General features: G+C 43.4%; 1 protein-coding gene across 1 annotated transcript in view; it reads left to right on the top strand.

Moving 5' to 3' along the window:
• Positions 1-413: 413 nt before the first annotated feature.
• Positions 414-16,906, top strand: part of ALDH1B1 (aldehyde dehydrogenase 1 family member B1) — a 48,582-nt gene continuing 32,089 nt past the window's right edge. Inside the window, exon 1 of the mRNA XM_086961859.1 lies at positions 414-583. The gene's annotated coding sequence lies outside the window, so the exon portion shown is untranslated. The remainder of the gene's footprint in view (positions 584-16,906) is intronic.

Below are 16,906 nucleotides of genomic sequence, written 5' to 3' on the forward strand. Positions count from 1 at the left end.
GCATGTGCCATAAAATTGAGCTGGTCATCAAATGTGACTCCCAGGTTTCTAACCTTAGAGGTGGGTATTTTTATTACCACGATGCCTGGTTTATATATAGATGTACTTTATTGTGCTTTTACTGTTTGTACTTAAACCGTATAAAGCTGATGAATGATTGATTGATTCATAAATCATTTGAATCAAAATTGATACATATTTACTTTTCAGGGTGTGAATGATTCAAAGAAATCGAAAAACGTAATTTAATGTCAGTACGAATTTGAAAGCATGTTATGTGAATTCATCACGGAAAGCTGGCATCGGCTGTGCTTTACGAATCATTTACAGTAGTGTGATGGGGGGGGGGGGGGGGTAATCGATTTATCTGGGTGGCTACATTCCTACAAGTCCTCGGTCTATCCATGAAGCCTGTCTTTCAACTGGCTCTCAAGACAACGCGATGTGTAGTGACCGAAGCTGCTCGCCAGGGGGCGGGCTCTGTCTCCGCCTCCTCCAGTAGAATAAGAGGGCAGACAGCAGGCAGGCGTTCTTGTTTCGAAGAGCTGCAGTCACCGTGACTTGTAGAGCTGAACCTGCACAGGTGAGGAGGCTGCGTGCGTCTGGGGTACCACAGGCTGTAGCGGCAGTTACCCCCCCAACCCCCCCCCCTCCCAGCTCTTTGGTAAACTGTAGGTGATGCTGCTCTTTTAATGCTACATCTGCTGCAGCAATGAGAACGTGCGGATCTGTGGAAAGGGTATTGTATTGTACAGGGAGGGGAGACATGCAGGCACAGCGAAGGTTTGGTAACGTTCCTCCCGACAGCGACTGGGCTGCAGCGATGCCGAGCGCGCTGCGGGAAGGTGCGCGCTGGCAAGGATTACTGTTCGCCTGCACAACCGAGGCGCTCTTGGCAGCGGTTATTCTGCATGACAGACCGTCCTGCATCTAGTCAAGAACGGATTACAAATGGCCTTTTATTGTTCTGTCGTGAGTTTCGCCATGTCTCTTTTGATGTAAGTCTTATATCTGCGTTTATTGGACAGAACTCCGGGTCCTACAGGAAAACTGTTTCGCCTTAGTCCTCCTAAAATGCCCCTCATGTCAAATTAGGTCAGAGGGCAGACACAGTTAGCATTACTGCTTAAAAATCTCACATTTCTGTGTTCCTGAATTTAGCCGGGCGTATAAATGTCCAGCAGTGGGGGCCCGAACAACAGCTGTTATGTTCAAAAAGGTCTTTTTTTCTATTACCTCCTTAAATAAACACTTAACATCGTGTTCTTAACGGAGCTTCCTTATGGATGTACTGTATGACATCTTCTGTCAGGGTTAAAGTCTAGTTATGTGTTTTTTTTTTACCTCCAATGTAAGTTGAAACTGCAAGACCCAGAAGGCAGAGTGGTACTGCCTAAAAAGCCAGGAGTGTCACGGTCCTACGTGACGTGGGTGGCACTTTAGCAGCTATTCACGCAACAAAAAGCATAACCACGTTGGCAACCCTTAGGTTTGCCTCTGAAACAAAATGCCATGAGGTTTTGAACTGACCATTAGTAATGGAATGGTATCGGCAATGCCTCCTACACATAATTTCACACCGAGTATGCAACTTCTGAACAAAGCATTAAACTAAATTTATTTGAACTCTCGTATTGGCAGCTGCAGTTGTTTGTTCGGAATCTGTTTGGCTGTAATCTATCCACTGGCGGCCCGCAGCCTCTCGGCCCTCTTCTAGAGCTGTGGCCAGACACTGCAAGTTGCAACACTTGATTTGAACCCCGACAGTAAAGTTATTCAAACCGTTTTTATCTTGGTTCTTCGCCGCGAGACGATTATGGGCCTGGTGACGTGTTCGACATTTGAAAGTTTTCAACGGGCCACTGGTATGATCCAACGGGTTCTCTTGTTGGAGATTAAAGTCGTTTGTCTTGATTGCCCATATTAAATTGTAATTTGTACTCATCGTTTGAAAATGTACGCTATAAAGATAGACAACAAACCCCGACTGAAAAAGCATGCCCAAATATTTGCAGCAGCCACTGTCTCAACCTTGCTCAGACTCTGGTCTGCCAGGGCCTACCTTTTGGGGTGTTACACCCCCTAATGTATTTCTGATAAATAGCTGGGTAGAGGTGCTTTTAGTCGAGTATGATGAGGTGTGTGTTGGTTTTCACCAGGATTTTTTACATACACACAGACCGAAAAGCACACACACTCTTTCCCTCTGTTTTGAAAAGTCCTAAAAAATGATTATTTTACAAAATATTGTTTTCTCGCGAATAGTGCTCCTACCAATCCGCATTCCTCTCAGTTTTCACTGTCCGTTAGGCCCTCTGAAGCAACCTGCTTGTTCTATGTATTTTAACGTTATAGATCAGCGTGAATGTTGGAAGATCTGAAGTCCCCCCCCCCCCCCACCTCCCCAAAAAAATAATCTTGCTGAGCATTCCATGCCCTTGCCGGTCTGCCGTGGGTGCCTCAGGATTATGTTGAAAGTCCACAGACTGCTGGAAGCACCAGGGTGCTATCAATGTCAGAAGGTGCTCTTTAGAAGTGGCAGTGATGGTGTACCACCTACAAAATGGTAACCTCAACTTTCACTATCAGGAACTTGCCCCAAAATGCCTACAACTTGAGTTAGACATGTAACCATGTCTTCCTACAGATGAGTTTTAGGCTTAGATGGAATTAGTTATTTTTAACGGCGCTACATTTTGTACATATATACTTTTTTTAGACGCTTTATATTCAACAACACTCAGCGTAGTGAGCCTCAGCTGGGCTATGCCTCCGCCTCTTCAGTTTAGGTCCACTCTTAGCCCATGTAGGTTTCACTTGACAGCACATCTGTCTGCAAGACCTAGGGGCAGATTTACAATAATTGGCGCATCCCCAGAGATGCGCCAGTTATTGTGCGCCGCAGCTCCACCATCCATGGTGCACCGCATTTAAAATGCGGCGCACCATGGGGCAAAAACGTCACAGATGCGTGACGCATCTGGGCCGTAAAGGCGGCGCATTGCTGGAGTTGCGTCGTAAGCGCGAGACAGCTCCAGCAATGCTCTGGGGGGCCCTATCTGACAATGCTGCGTCAAGCCTTACGCCTGCTTCAAGCAGGCGCAGGGTTTTGACGCAGCATTGGCCTAAAAGTGACTGAGTGAAATCTTGTAGATTTCACTCAGCCACTTTTAGGAGGCGTTCCTGCGCAGGAACATCCCCCCCCCGCGCCGGAACGCCTCCTTATGGCGCAGGGCTTTACAACATGACGCATCTCCCAGATGCGTCACGTTGTAAATACTCCGCACCATGGCGCATCTTTTGCGCTGCTGCTTTGTCACAAAAGTGACGCAACGGCAGAGTAAAAGAGGCGCAAGGGGCTTGTAAATCTGCCCCCTAGTGTTTCTACTTATCTAAAATATATACAGAGGGGTCTCTTGCTTCACCCAGAGGAGCATACTCTCTCACCTACTGCTATTGGCCTTTTGAAACCATTTCATACTTTATGGAGTGCTTGCATTGAAATGCATGAGGGACTTTTTTTTAAACATATCAAAAGTACAATGGATACATCCTGTTTTTTTTTAGGGGGGGGGAGTTTCACTGTTTTTCACGGCAGCTGTTTTTTAGAAGTATTTTGTTCAGCACATAGAAGCCAGGCCTATTGACTTTTCTAGTGTTCGATGTATTTTACGTTGTCTGTTGGTTTTTTGTAGTCTCGGGTAATTTGATATCAACATTTTCCATTTCTTATTTCGAATAATTTTTTTAATGAGTTAGTTATTAAGATTCCCTTAGGATCACCAACACACCTTGGAATGTATTAATCATCACTGCAGGTATATGTTTAAATGATGATCATTTCACATCATGGATGCTCGTCCTCTGTGGCACTGCCTTTTTCTAATTGCAAATTGGTTGTTAAATAAGGGGATATGAGACAGCCAATAAATTGCACAGACACAGGGAGAATGCACGTCTGCTTCGATTTTAGTGCACTTTGTTTTGTTCCTGGAAACCATATTTGGATTCTTGGAATGAAGTTTTGGGATTCTTGGAATGGAGTTGGCAGAATGGGGTGCCTGTCGGAGTTGGTGTACCCAGGCACCCAGTGGCGTGATTAAAGTTTAAGGGGCACTCCGGATTTAATATGGAGTGCTCAGGCCTGAGTACTGTTCTGAGGGGGCCCCCTGCACTGGGGGTGGGCGGCACTATTGGGGATGCGGGGGGCCTATGTAACGCCCCTGCAGACACTCTAGATCAGGGGTCTCCAAACCGGTCCTGGAGGGCCGGATCCATGCCAGATTTTTTAAATAACTACATGTATCTCAATGGGGATATCCCAAAAATCTGGCATGGATCCGGCCCTCCAGGACCGGTTTGGGGACCCCTGCTCTAGATCTTCTCAGACGTGTCCTCCAACTCTGCCGTTTCGCCTCAAAAAGCTTGGGTATATTCTTCTCGTTCCTAACCCATCCTGTTCAGTGGTAAGCAAACCTGGGGAAGGTGGTAGATATTACTATCTAGGAAAAGAGCGAAACGTCTGCAAATCCACAGAAGTTGTGGCTGGGCAATGCATTGGATAGGGAGATGGTCTCAAAGGCATTTCAGTGGGCTAGTGTGTTGGCTGCAGAGACTTTTTTTTCATCTGAAGGTCAGAGGTGACGTCACACCTAGTCTGTGCAGTCTCCCATGATGACGTAATTAGTGAATTGGTTAATTCCTGTAGTGGTGTCTAGACAATGAACTTCACGGCACATTCTTTTGCAAGGGAACATTTTCTCAACCAGACTGCAGTGGAATAAAGTTTTCTACAATCAGAAAATAAGCAAATTCACCAGTGAAATCTACATTCAGGAGCTCTAGATTCGGAAGCCAGTGGCCAGTAACCCTTCATAGCGGTGTCCTCAGTCACAGAATTGATGGGATCGGGTCTGAAGAGCCATCGAGACCATCTTGAAGCCCAAGAGAACCAAATGGTTGCGTTAGAAATACTTCAGTGCTGCATGTGCAGTTGGAATGTGCAAATTGCATAATTCTGGTAGAAAATGTGGCCACAGTACCTCTCTGCTGCTACTTTTATTGGACCAGTTCATTTGTGATGTTGTTGTTTTTTTTTTGCCTAACTCAGCAGATTTTCTACAATAAATGGAAGACCGTGGCTGTAGATTAGCAGAGCATGACTGCGAGCATAGACCTAAGCACAGCTTTAAAAGAACACCGTGTCTTCAGAGTAGTGGTCAGCTGTGAGGCCATGTACCCATCGTTGCCTCGCCCAGTGGACAGGATTTTGGGGCGTCTGCCCTACCATGGCTACACTGTGCCTGTGCCTGTCACCCGCTTCTGCTTGCTTTTGAATATTTCACAGGGCTTGTGGCAGTTTTTGTATTTTTAAAGCCCACTATGACCCGCAAGGGTATTCTGGCACTGAGCAGGTGTTTGCATAGCCCTGCCAATGTTAGGTTGGTTAATTCAAAATTCAGGTCTTCAGCTTTGCTTCTTAGGGGATTCAAGGAGAGAGGAAAAAGCTCTGATCGGGTGACGAAGACCAATTATGCTTTGGGAGCGAGGCTGTTCAGGTAGGTAGGACCTAAGTTTTGCAGTGCTCTGAATGTGTGTATGTGAAGTTTGAATTGGGCGCATTTGTGCATCAGGAGCCTCTGGTGTAATGTGAGTTGTATGTGGGAGGTTAAGGATTAGTCTCGTGACCGAGTTCTGTTTGGTTTGTAGTCCTTTTGAGTTGCTTGATGATGGTTTGTAGTCCTTTTGAGTTGCTTGATGATGGTTTGTAGTCCTTTTGAGTTGCTTGGTGATCCCAACGTAGAGGGTGTTGCCGTCGTCCAATGTGCTGGTAACTTTGGTGAGGTAAATGGCACGCTCACTGTTGATTAGGAGAAAGGCCACTGGATTTTCTGACCTGGTGTTTTTTTGCAGTCATTGTTTTACCAAATTTGCTGCATAAGTCACAATCGACATAATTTGAAGACTCTGACGAAAATGTTTTTTGCCTGAAGGGATCAAATCACTAAAAAAAACAATGTTTGGTCCTGAATGTGGAGGACGCCATTGAAAGTTAGGTGGTAGCCTGTTAGTAGCCGATTGCTGTAATTGTGTTAAAATGGTACGGGCGAACTAATAGTTTCCCATAGAGTTATAATATCCGTTACAATGACAGTGGTGAAACAAAACGACCATGGACTAAACCACCTTGAACACATGATGTAACTTTTCTTGCCGCATAATTACATCAAACCTTCTGCATAACGTGGTCCTCCATTGCCACATAATCCCAGTGTCCATGCTCATTTCATTCAAGGTTTTTACTGCTAGGGAATGGCAGCCTCTCTTTTAACCTCCCATCACTAAAATAACGGACAAAACTGAGAAAAAGTTGGACCCCGGTGCGGTCAAGAGATTGGGCAGGATACAGTCTGCTTAAATCACGCCAAGAGCCTCTGGGCCATGGTGGCAGTGGTTTGGCTGGGACAGCGCAGCCCATGCCCTTGCCCAGCGCTTCCTTCCACATTGTGGCATGGATGGATTACTGAAAAGATGGCATCTCTCACAGGAACGTTCTTCGTGTATGCATTAACAAGGGCTCCTTTAGCGGACTCACTGGGCCCTTCTCAAGGACCTCAGAGCAGCTTGCTTGCCGCACCCAATGGAGAGCGTTGCGGCTCATTACACACCGAGCTACTGTGGTGGGCTTCGCACGCTCTGCTGCTCGTCGTGGTTTATTTTAAGCACTGCTTAACATGTATTTGTGTTTTTGCCGGACTTTGACCGTTCGTTCCCCAACTGAACTTCAGGAACATATTTATATAAAATAAGCAAAATAGTATTTACCTTTTTACTACCGTCTTAATGCCACCCTATGCCTATGCATAACGGGCACTGCCCAATTTGGTGATTGTGAAAGTGGTGACCTCGGAAAGACAGATGGCTGAGCTAGCCAGGTTTTGACTTCGTAACCTGTAGATTAGCCTCTCTCAGCTGCGTTTAACTCACAGAGCCATCTCACTGGCTTAACTCATTACCTTCGTCTCAATGTCTTGCTTATATAAATAACCCTCGGTCGTGTACCAAATGCCATGCTCATGGGTTGTACTTCAAGCAAGGAAAATGAGGCTATACGGCCCTGTTGTGTATGTAGTTAAAAAAAGGTGTGGCTGGGTTGCAGTGGGCTCCTCACAACCCTGTGCCTGAGTACCAGTGTCAATTTCAACCTGTAGTACCAACGATAGCTGTGCCTCTGGAAGTTTTGGTTACTAACTTAGGGGCCTCTTACGATGGTGGGCGGACAAAGTCCCCCCGCCATCATATCTGGTAACGGGACAGACCGCCCATGTCGCAGAAATTATGGCGTTACAACGCATACATTTACCATGCCTGCCTTTATAACACAGTTTTTACATCGCAACATACTTTACAACGCATTCTTTTACATAGCATGCCATTACATCGCATTTTCTGAAACTACCTTTACAACGCATTCCATTACATCGCATTATACCTTTACAACGCATACCATTACATTGCATTTAAGGAAAGTATTGGAGAGTATGGAGGAAATTATTACTATTCTAACTCCAGTGAGTGCAACAGTAGGGTAAGTGTTGGATAGTGTTGGATTAAAAATTACTATTCTAACTCCAGTGAGTGCAACAGTAGGGTAAGTGTTGGATAGTGTAAGGGTACTATGAGTTGTAATGGCATGCGTTGTAATGACTTGCAATGCAATGCCTGTGTTGTATTGACATGCAATCTAATGGCTGCGTTTTAATGACATGCGATGTAATGACTGCTATGCAAAGGTAGTGCAATGTAATGACTGCGTTGTAAAGGTTGTTTCCCATGCCGCGGTGGTCCCGCCATAGACATTAGGATGCGTCCGCCACACTGGCGGGCACATACTGCAATTCTAACATTGCAGTGGGCGGTGCTGTCAGCAGCACCTGCCGCAATGTCAGAAATGCATGTCGTGCATTTGCATGCACAACGTCACAGGCACCGCACGGTGCCTGCCATCTTGTGTATGCAAATGCAGGCGGGGTACCCCCCATGTGCACCCCCCAACACCCTGGGGGCCCGCAACAGGCCCCAGAAGGAAAGACCGCATGCCTTTCCATGGCGGCAAGGCTGATCTCCGCCAACATCCTAATATGAATGGAGGTGTCTTGCAGACACCACCACCATATTTAACATGTTTTCCGCCCAGACAAGTCGACCGGAGGAAAAACGGCAGACAGTCTTTCCATTCGCCGTGGACCCCCCAGCCATCCTAATATGGCGGGGTTCTTTCTGGTGTGTATGGTGGGCGGTTGCCCCCTCTGGGCCGACAGTGGCTACTGCCAGCCCGGGGGGACGAACCGCCTGCCATCCTAATGGGCCCCTTCCCTTAAGTCCGTTGTCCTTTTTGTAATGCAACTCTGTTCGTAAATGTAATTGGAACATATCTCCAGGTTAAATTACCTCCTGTGTTGTCAAGAATTTGACCTTGGACCTACCATCACATTGTATAATTTAACAAGCAGCGTCGCGTTCAGGAGGAAGGCACGCATTATGTTGAAAATTCATAGGCTGTTTATTTGCAAAACCCTTCACCCCAGTGCTCAGACTCTCTGCAAATCTATCTGAGGTGCATAGTTTAGGTGGTCACCCTTTCTCTTTACTGCATGTTTTGTCCTCATTTTGCGTACCTCTGTGAGGCCCCCCACTCAGCTAGCGCGGGTACCAAATGTCCCGCTTTTGTGTCCAAAGCAGAGGTACACGGCCACATTAATGTATGGATAATCACCTTTTCTCAAGTAGTGACATTTTTCATTGCTTTGGCAAACACATTAAAACATGAGAGGAGACACAGTAGTCTGTCACTGGTATTTTTTTTTTAATGTCTGTCTTTTAGGGCCGATGCGCAGATTTCTTGGTACGATTACCACAATCTAGATTGACTGACCTTGGAGAAAATATTGGGTTTATAATTTGCTTGTGCATTCAATCAATTCAAATTCTACCTGTAATGAAGCATAATATTACCCTAGTTAGGGTAATGGCCAGCCACTCCCCAGCACGTATAGTTCATTACTGTTAGACCTGTCAACCTTAAGGTGGGCTTCCCCCAAATGTTTTTGCCTTACCATTCCTGTTTTTTTCTAGATTCATTTTTGTTGGCCCTAGGAATCAGCACACTTTACTACTGCTATCAAGTGCCAAAAGTGCTTCTACTCTCTCCTTCAAATATGGTAACATTGGCTTACACCTAATTGGCACATTTAATTTACTTGTAAGTCCCTAGTAAAGTGGAACTACCTTTACCCGGAGCCTGTAAATGAAATGCTACTAGTGGGCTTGCGGCACTTACTGTGCCACCAACACAATAAGTCTTTTCAACCATGTCTCAAGCCTGCCATTGTTGCCTGGGTGTACGGTTTTAAATTGCCTTTTTGACCTGGCAAAATAAATCATTTGTCAAGCCTAAACCTTTTTCTCTTTTTGAATGCACACCTGCACATCCCTAGAGTGAGCCCCAAACAGCCTATAGGACAGGGTGCAGTATATTAAAAAAGTGGGGCATGTACTTTTTAACTTTTGCTTGTCTTGATAGTGGAAAAACTCCTCCATTCGTTGTTTTTCACTACTGCAAAGTCTGCCTCTCCCATAAGATAATATCGGGATGCCTTATTACATTTAATAAGTGATAACTTTCAAATGAGATCAGGTAGGACTGTAGACCTTTGTCTCTAAAGAATTGTAATTTAGAACCCTCTTTAATAGTAATGTCAGATTTTAGGTCACTTTTAGAAAGTTGGCATTTTCCTGTCCCAACCATTTGGTGCCTGTATCCTGGGTCACATGACTTTGTGTAGCTGGCAGTTGGTCTTCGTGTATTACTCCTAGACAGTGAGATAAAGGGGGGGATAGATGTTGGCAAAATGGGCCATCTCTGACTTGATAGGGTGGTGAATCTGTCACCTACCACATTTGCACATCACAAGGACTCTCTCAGTGCACTCACAAACTGTTTCACACTTGCCTTTTGTGCCCCAAGACAAGCTCTAGTCAGGGCAGAGAGGCAGGAAATTGCAGACACCTCTGCACGGTAAAGATTCTTGATGTTTCTACCACTTCAAAGTGGGCCCCAGGTATGAATAATGGCAGTGGACTCTCAGGTCCAACTGTTTAAACCACATTTAGACTATTTAGAATGAAATCTCTGAAATTGCGTACCTCTGGGTCCTCCGATTGGATGTTTGGTGTTTTGGTGTCAAATCATTTATTAAATTCTACTCTATTTTTCTAAGTTAGTGTGGGATTCTTCTTGTGCTGTGTATTTCCCCCCCCCCTTTTTTTTTTTACTGTTTCAAGTGCTGCATACATACTATACACATTGCATCCAAGTTATGCCTGAAGCTACAAGAGGGTTAAGCACAGGTTAATTTGGGGGTTGCTCGTGTTTCACCCTGACGAGACTAGTGGTCCCTCCTAGAATAGGGTTTCATCCCCCCGAAATTCAGTAACCAATTTCTTCCTCAGGTGAAACAATGCCCAGTCTTGTGGAATGCTCAGCAAAATGTGGTAAAATGGGAACATTTAGGGCTTAGAGAGATCAAGGAGTTTTTTTGTTGAACTCTGCGCTCTTATTCAGCCAAACTGTTTGCTCTTGGGTGAATGCTCTCACTGTACCTCTGTTAAACTATCCGCCCTTATGTTACAACTTTGTAATCGTCTAGTGAAGGAAATGAGCATCCAGTAACTGTCTCCCAAGTAGACCACACATTGGTTTTCCCTCATACGATGTGATCATTTTCATGTCAAAATGCTTGTAGTCGGAGTCAGTAGAATTATGCAGCAGGGGACGACCAAATTATGCAACGTAATGTGGCACATCTTGTGATAGTGTTCATTTATTATTTTAACACTTTTTTTTACATAACACTGTCTAGGCAAATATTTTACTTCATTGGTATAAGTTTAACACCCAAATACAGCAACACCCAACAGAAATGGTGCCAGTCATCCTTTGCTAAGTGCCTTCCATTATGCAAGAAACAGAGGGTTTGGCTGAAGCGCAGTAAGGCTGCGTCGTGTATATAGTTCTCAACAAAACAAGATGCCAGTACTGCTTTTTGATTTAACACATTCAAATGCACAATGACTTAAACAATTGTAGCATTACAGCAAAACAAATTGTGACTGTCTTGCCCTTTTTTTTTATTTTTATATATTCTCAAATATTCCAAAACAAATTATTTCAAAAAATTCTAAAGAAACTTCAAGGGGAAGAGGGAATATTAAAAGCTATAATCCAGTTGGATGTGAAAGAGGTGAAAATTAGACACACAGAAAAATATTTAAGAATGATTGGGCTACAGTCACATACATCTCGCAGTCAAAAAGAGGTGTAAATCGGGGTAGACAAAAAGTTCAAACACACAAGTGGGACAGGTATTGAAAAAGAAAAAAGAAGGGACGTGAATAGCCTCACCAAGGTTCAAAAGAACCTCTTATTAATGTCTACGGTGGGGTGCTATTTTTATTTTATAATATTTCTAGTGACAACATCATAGTCATCTATAAGGCCATCAAAACGTTTTACAATCTAAATGTTTCAAAACAACATTGTCACAAGGTTAGCCTTCAAAGAAAAAGAGGGTCGACTCGTTTCGAAACCCCTTAGTTGTGGGGTTTCTCCTCAGGACCTTGAGGGACCAGTCCTCCAAAAGAATCAAACGTCAATTCTTACTAACCTATCTCCTGAGTGAAACTTTCAACTTTAAAACAGACAAGCTTACCCAGCAGAATTACCTTGTCTTCTTGATAATCCTGCGCAAATCTCAATTCCAATCCACAAAGTCGATTGTCAAAACTTCAGATGCAATAAAAAAACTCCTATCATGGGCTACGAAGCAAAACGAATAAAACCATGTGATGTTTTTTGTGAGCAAAAATTGTGGGAATTACCACAAAAATGGTAACCATAAGATAATTACCTTCTCATAGAAAGAGCTGCTTACTAAGTTGAACAGGCACTGGCTCATGCGGCTTTTTCACAACCTGATTCCTGCGTGGAACATTGGGAAACAAAGGGAGTCGGTTTCAATATGGGCACCAAAGAAATTAACACGTTACATCCTTTCTAAAGGATTATGTCGTACTTGCTACAAATCTCAGCTCGATATGCATTCATAATCGTCCTGTCCGTGGTAACGTGATTCTATGCTACAAAGTTAAGTGTCTATGCCTATATTCACTCAAACCTTAAAAGCGTGGTTTGTCTAATCCTCACATAAATATATTGAAGATTGGCAGCTAGCTGAAAAATGCCGACCCGTTCATTGTTCTATCTCTCAAACCCATATTTATCTCTTGCTAATCGGAGCACCATTTGCCTGTGTTTTCTCAAAGGGAAGACACCTTGCCTACCCTGATCGTCTACTGCCCGCACACAGTCTCAAACTTAACCAACATTGTCGGCCCCATGTGCTGTAAGTATCTTCCGGTACAGGAAGGGAATTAGTTCTTCAGGATTAAGGAAAATACCTTAATTTTGAAGCGGGTCTCCTCTTTCCACCACAGCGTCTCACAGTCCGCTGTTGCACTGTGGATCCATGGCTTCCCCGGTTGTACTAAATTTCGTCCTCTTGGCACTAGGCATTCTGCGGATTGTAGTCATTTCTCCCAATTGACACAATGGCTTTTTTGGAACTGGACGATTTTCTTTTGTTTCCAAGGCAGAAGCACGTAATAGTTGTGAAAACACATGTTTGTGAACATTTGTATAAGATTATGGCATATCTTCACAGCGGCCTCCGTGATGGCGTCGATCGCGGTTCCCCGGGGGTTCCATGTTCTATAGCATCGATCGAGTGTATCCTGGGCAATGAAGTCTTGATAATACACTTATGTGTAACCATGGTTTTGCAGGGTGTCCATGCTTGTAGGGTCCTTATGGGAAAGCTTTGCTCATGGGGACTTATTGCAGCACATTGTAAGTGTATTGGTGCATTAGAGATGGTATAACTCCGACATCTCATTTAATCCTGTAACTGCAGAATTATATTTTAAAATTAGAATCGCCTCTCTTGAAGATAATTTTTCTTCCAGATCACCCCCTCTCGGGTCGGGTTCCACCTTGGAGATCACGGTCCATTTCAGATCATTCTCTGAGTGCGAATATTCAATCCAGTGTTTGTACAAGCAGTGCAGTGAGGATGTTTCTCTTGATTCGCGATTTGTGCTGATCAATTCGCTGTCTCACCTCTTGACTAGTTTTACCTATGTAAAGTCTGTTACAAGGGCATAAAAAGCCGTAAATCACAAACGCAGTCTTACAATTTGTAAATTTTGAGTGCTTCCATGAAATGCCATTATGTTGGAACAAATCTCCCACCATTGTCAGGGGGCAACAGACACATGTTCCACATTGATGGTGGCCGGTGATTGGCGGTAAATTCATGTATTCCCTGAGTGATGGAGGCTTTTGTCTTGGCATTGCTGCTCTGACTATGTGGTTTGCCACACTTTTGTCTTTCTTGAACGCAAAAAGCGGCGTGTCATTTAGTTGTTCATCCAAATCGTTGACCAGGTGCCAATTTTGACATATCTGTCTTTTTAGCCAATTTGACGTAGGGCAGAAAGTTGATACACACACTATTCTGTTTTGGTCATTTCTTGTCTTTTTTGTGAGGAGAGTATCTCTTGGTGTCCACCATGCCCTTTTAAGTGCACGCTTCAGTAGTTTACCTGGATAGCCACGAAGTAGTAGCCTCTACTTTAGGGCATTGGCATGAAACATATATTCATCCTTAAAAGTACAATTTCTACAGATGTGTAAGAATTGACCCAGTGGTAAATTTTCTCTGAGACTTCTTGGATGATAGCTTGTAAAGTGTAAAGCTTTATTGCGGTCTGTCTCCTTTATGTACAAAGTAGTGACCAGATTTCCATTCGTACAATACACTTCTACATCCAGAAATGGTAGTCTGTGCTTTGAATGTTGTATGCAGAATTTTATATGTTCAGTTCGATTATTTAGCCACTGGTGGAAAGACAATAATTGTTCCTCAGACAGACCGCAATAAAGCTTTACACTTTACAAGCTATCATCCAAAAAGTCTCAGAGAAAATATATCACTGGGTCAATTCTTACACATCCGTAGAAATTGTACTTTTAAGGATGAATATATGTTTCATGCCAATGCCCTAAAGCAGAGGCTACTACTTCGTGGCTATCCAGGTAAACTACTGAAGCGTGCACTTAAAAGGGCATGGTGGACACTTAGAGATACTCTCCTCACAAAAAGACAAGAAATGACCAAAACAGAATAGTGTGTGTATCAACTTTCTGCCCCACGTCAAATTGGCTAAAAAGACAGATATGCCAAAATTGGCACCTGGTCAACGATTTGGATGAACAACTAAATGACATGCCGCTTTTTGCGTTCAAGAAAGACAAAAGTGTGGCAAACCACATAGTCAGAGCAGCAATGCCAAGACAAAAGCCTCCATCACTCGGGGAATACATGAATTTACCGCCAATCACAGGCCACCATCAATGTGGAACATGTGTCTGTTGTCCCCTGACAATGGAGGGAGATTTGTTCCAACATAATGGCATTTCATGGAAGCACTCAAAATTTACAAATTGTAAGACTAAGTTTGTGATTTACGGCATTTTATGCCCTTGTAACAGACTTTACATAGGTAAAACTAGTCAAGAGGTGAGACAGCGAATTAATCAGCACAAATCACGAATCAAGAGAAACATCCTCACTGCACCGCTTGTACAACATTGGATTGAATATTCGCACTCAGAGAAGGATCTGAAATGGACCGTGATCTCCAAGGTGGAACCCGACCCGAGAGTGGGTGATCTGGAAGAAAAATTATCTTCAAGAGAGGCGATTCTAATTTTAAAATATAATTCTGCAGTTAAAGGATTAAATGAGATGTCGGAGTTATACCATCTCTAATGCACCAATACACTTACAATGTGCTGCAATAAGTCCCCATGAGCAAAGCTTTCCCATAAGGACCCTACAAGCATGGACACCCTGCAAAACCATGGTTACACATAAGTGTATTATCGAGACTTCATTGCCCAGGATACACTCGATCGATGCTATAGAACATGGAACCTCCGGGGAACCGCGATCTACGCTATCACGGGGCCGCTGTGAAGATATGCCATAATCTTATACAAATTTTCACGAACATGTGTTTTCACAACTATTACGTGCTTCTGCCTTGGAAACAGAAGATAAAATCGCCGGTTCCAAAAAAGCTGTTGTCAATTGGGAGAAACGACTACAATCCCCAGAATGCCTAGTGCCAAGAGGACGAAATTCAGTACAACCGGGGAAGCCATGGACCCACAGTGCAACAGCGGACTGTGAGACGCTGTGCTGGAAAGAGGAGACCCGCTTCAAAATTAAGGTATTTTCCTGAATCCTGAGGAACTAATTCCCTTCCTGTACCGGAAGATTCCCTTCCTGCACACGGGGCCGACATTGTTGGTTACGTTTGAGACTGCATGCGGGCAGTAGACGATCAGGGTAGGCAAGGTGTCTTCCCTTTGAGAAAACACAGACAAATGGTGCTCCAATTAGCAAGAGATAAATATGCGATGAGAGCTAGAACAATGAACGGGTCGGAATTTTTCAGCTAGCTGCCAATCTTCAATATATTTATGTGAGGATTAGACAAACCACACTTTTAAGTTTTGAGTGAATATAGGCATAGACACTTAACTTTGTAGCATAAAATCAATATACCACGGTAACAGGACGATTATGAATGCAGATCGAGCTGAGATTTGTAGCAAGTACGACATAATCCTGGAGAGAGGATTTAACGTGTTCATTTCTTCGGTGCCCATATTGAAACCAACTCCCTTTGTTTCCCAGTGTTCCACGCAGGAATCAGGTTGTGAAAAAGCCGCATGAGCCAGTGCCTGTTCAACTTAGTAAGCAGCTCTTTCTCTGAGAAGGTAATTATCTTATGGTTGCCACTTTTTTTGGTGATTCCCACAATTTTTGCTCACAAAAAACATCATATGGTTTTATTCGTTTTGCTTTGTAGCCCATGATGGGAGTTTTTTATTGCATCTGAAGTTTTGACAATCGACTTTGTGCATTGGAATTGAGATTTGCACTGGATTATCAAGAAGACAAGGTAATTCTGCTGGGTACGCTTGTCTGTTTTTAAAGTTGAAGGTTTCACTCAGGAGATAGGTTAGTAAGAATTGTCGTTTGATTCTTTTGCAGGACTGATCCCTCAAGGTCCTGAGGAGAACCCCCACAACTATGGGGTTTCGAAACGCGTCGACCCTCTTTTTCTTTCAAGGCTAATCTTGTGACAATGTTGTTTTGAAACATTTAGATTGCAAAAAGTTTTGATGGCCTTATAGATGACTATGATGTTGTCACTAGAAATATTATATAATAAAAATAGCACCCCACCTTAGACATTAATAAGAGGTTCTTTTGAACCTTGGTGAGGCTATTCACGTCCCTTCTTTTTTCTTTTTCAATACCTGTCCCAATTGTGTGTTTGAACTTTGTATCTACCCCGATTTACACCTCTTTTTGACTGCGAGATGTATGTGTATGACAGTTGTACAGACTAAATGGTAGATGGCGAATGTGATGTGTGACTGTAGCCCAATCATTCTTAAATATTTTTCTGTGTGTCTAATTTTCACCTTTTTCATATCCAACTGGATTATAGCTTTTAATATTCCCTCTTCCCCTTGAAGTTTCTTTAGAATTTTTCGAAATAATGTGTTTTGGAATATTTGAGAATATATCAAAATAAAGATTAAGACAGTCACAATTTGTTTTTTGGTAATGCTACAATTGTTTAAGTCATTGTGCATTCCATTATGCAGCAACACTTCATCGTGTTTTAAGTAACTTTTTTGATCCGT

This window comes from Lissotriton vulgaris, chromosome 3_1 (genome assembly GCF_964263255.1).
Source record: "Lissotriton vulgaris chromosome 3_1, aLisVul1.2, whole genome shotgun sequence".
NCBI lineage: Eukaryota > Metazoa > Chordata > Amphibia > Caudata > Salamandridae > Lissotriton > Lissotriton vulgaris.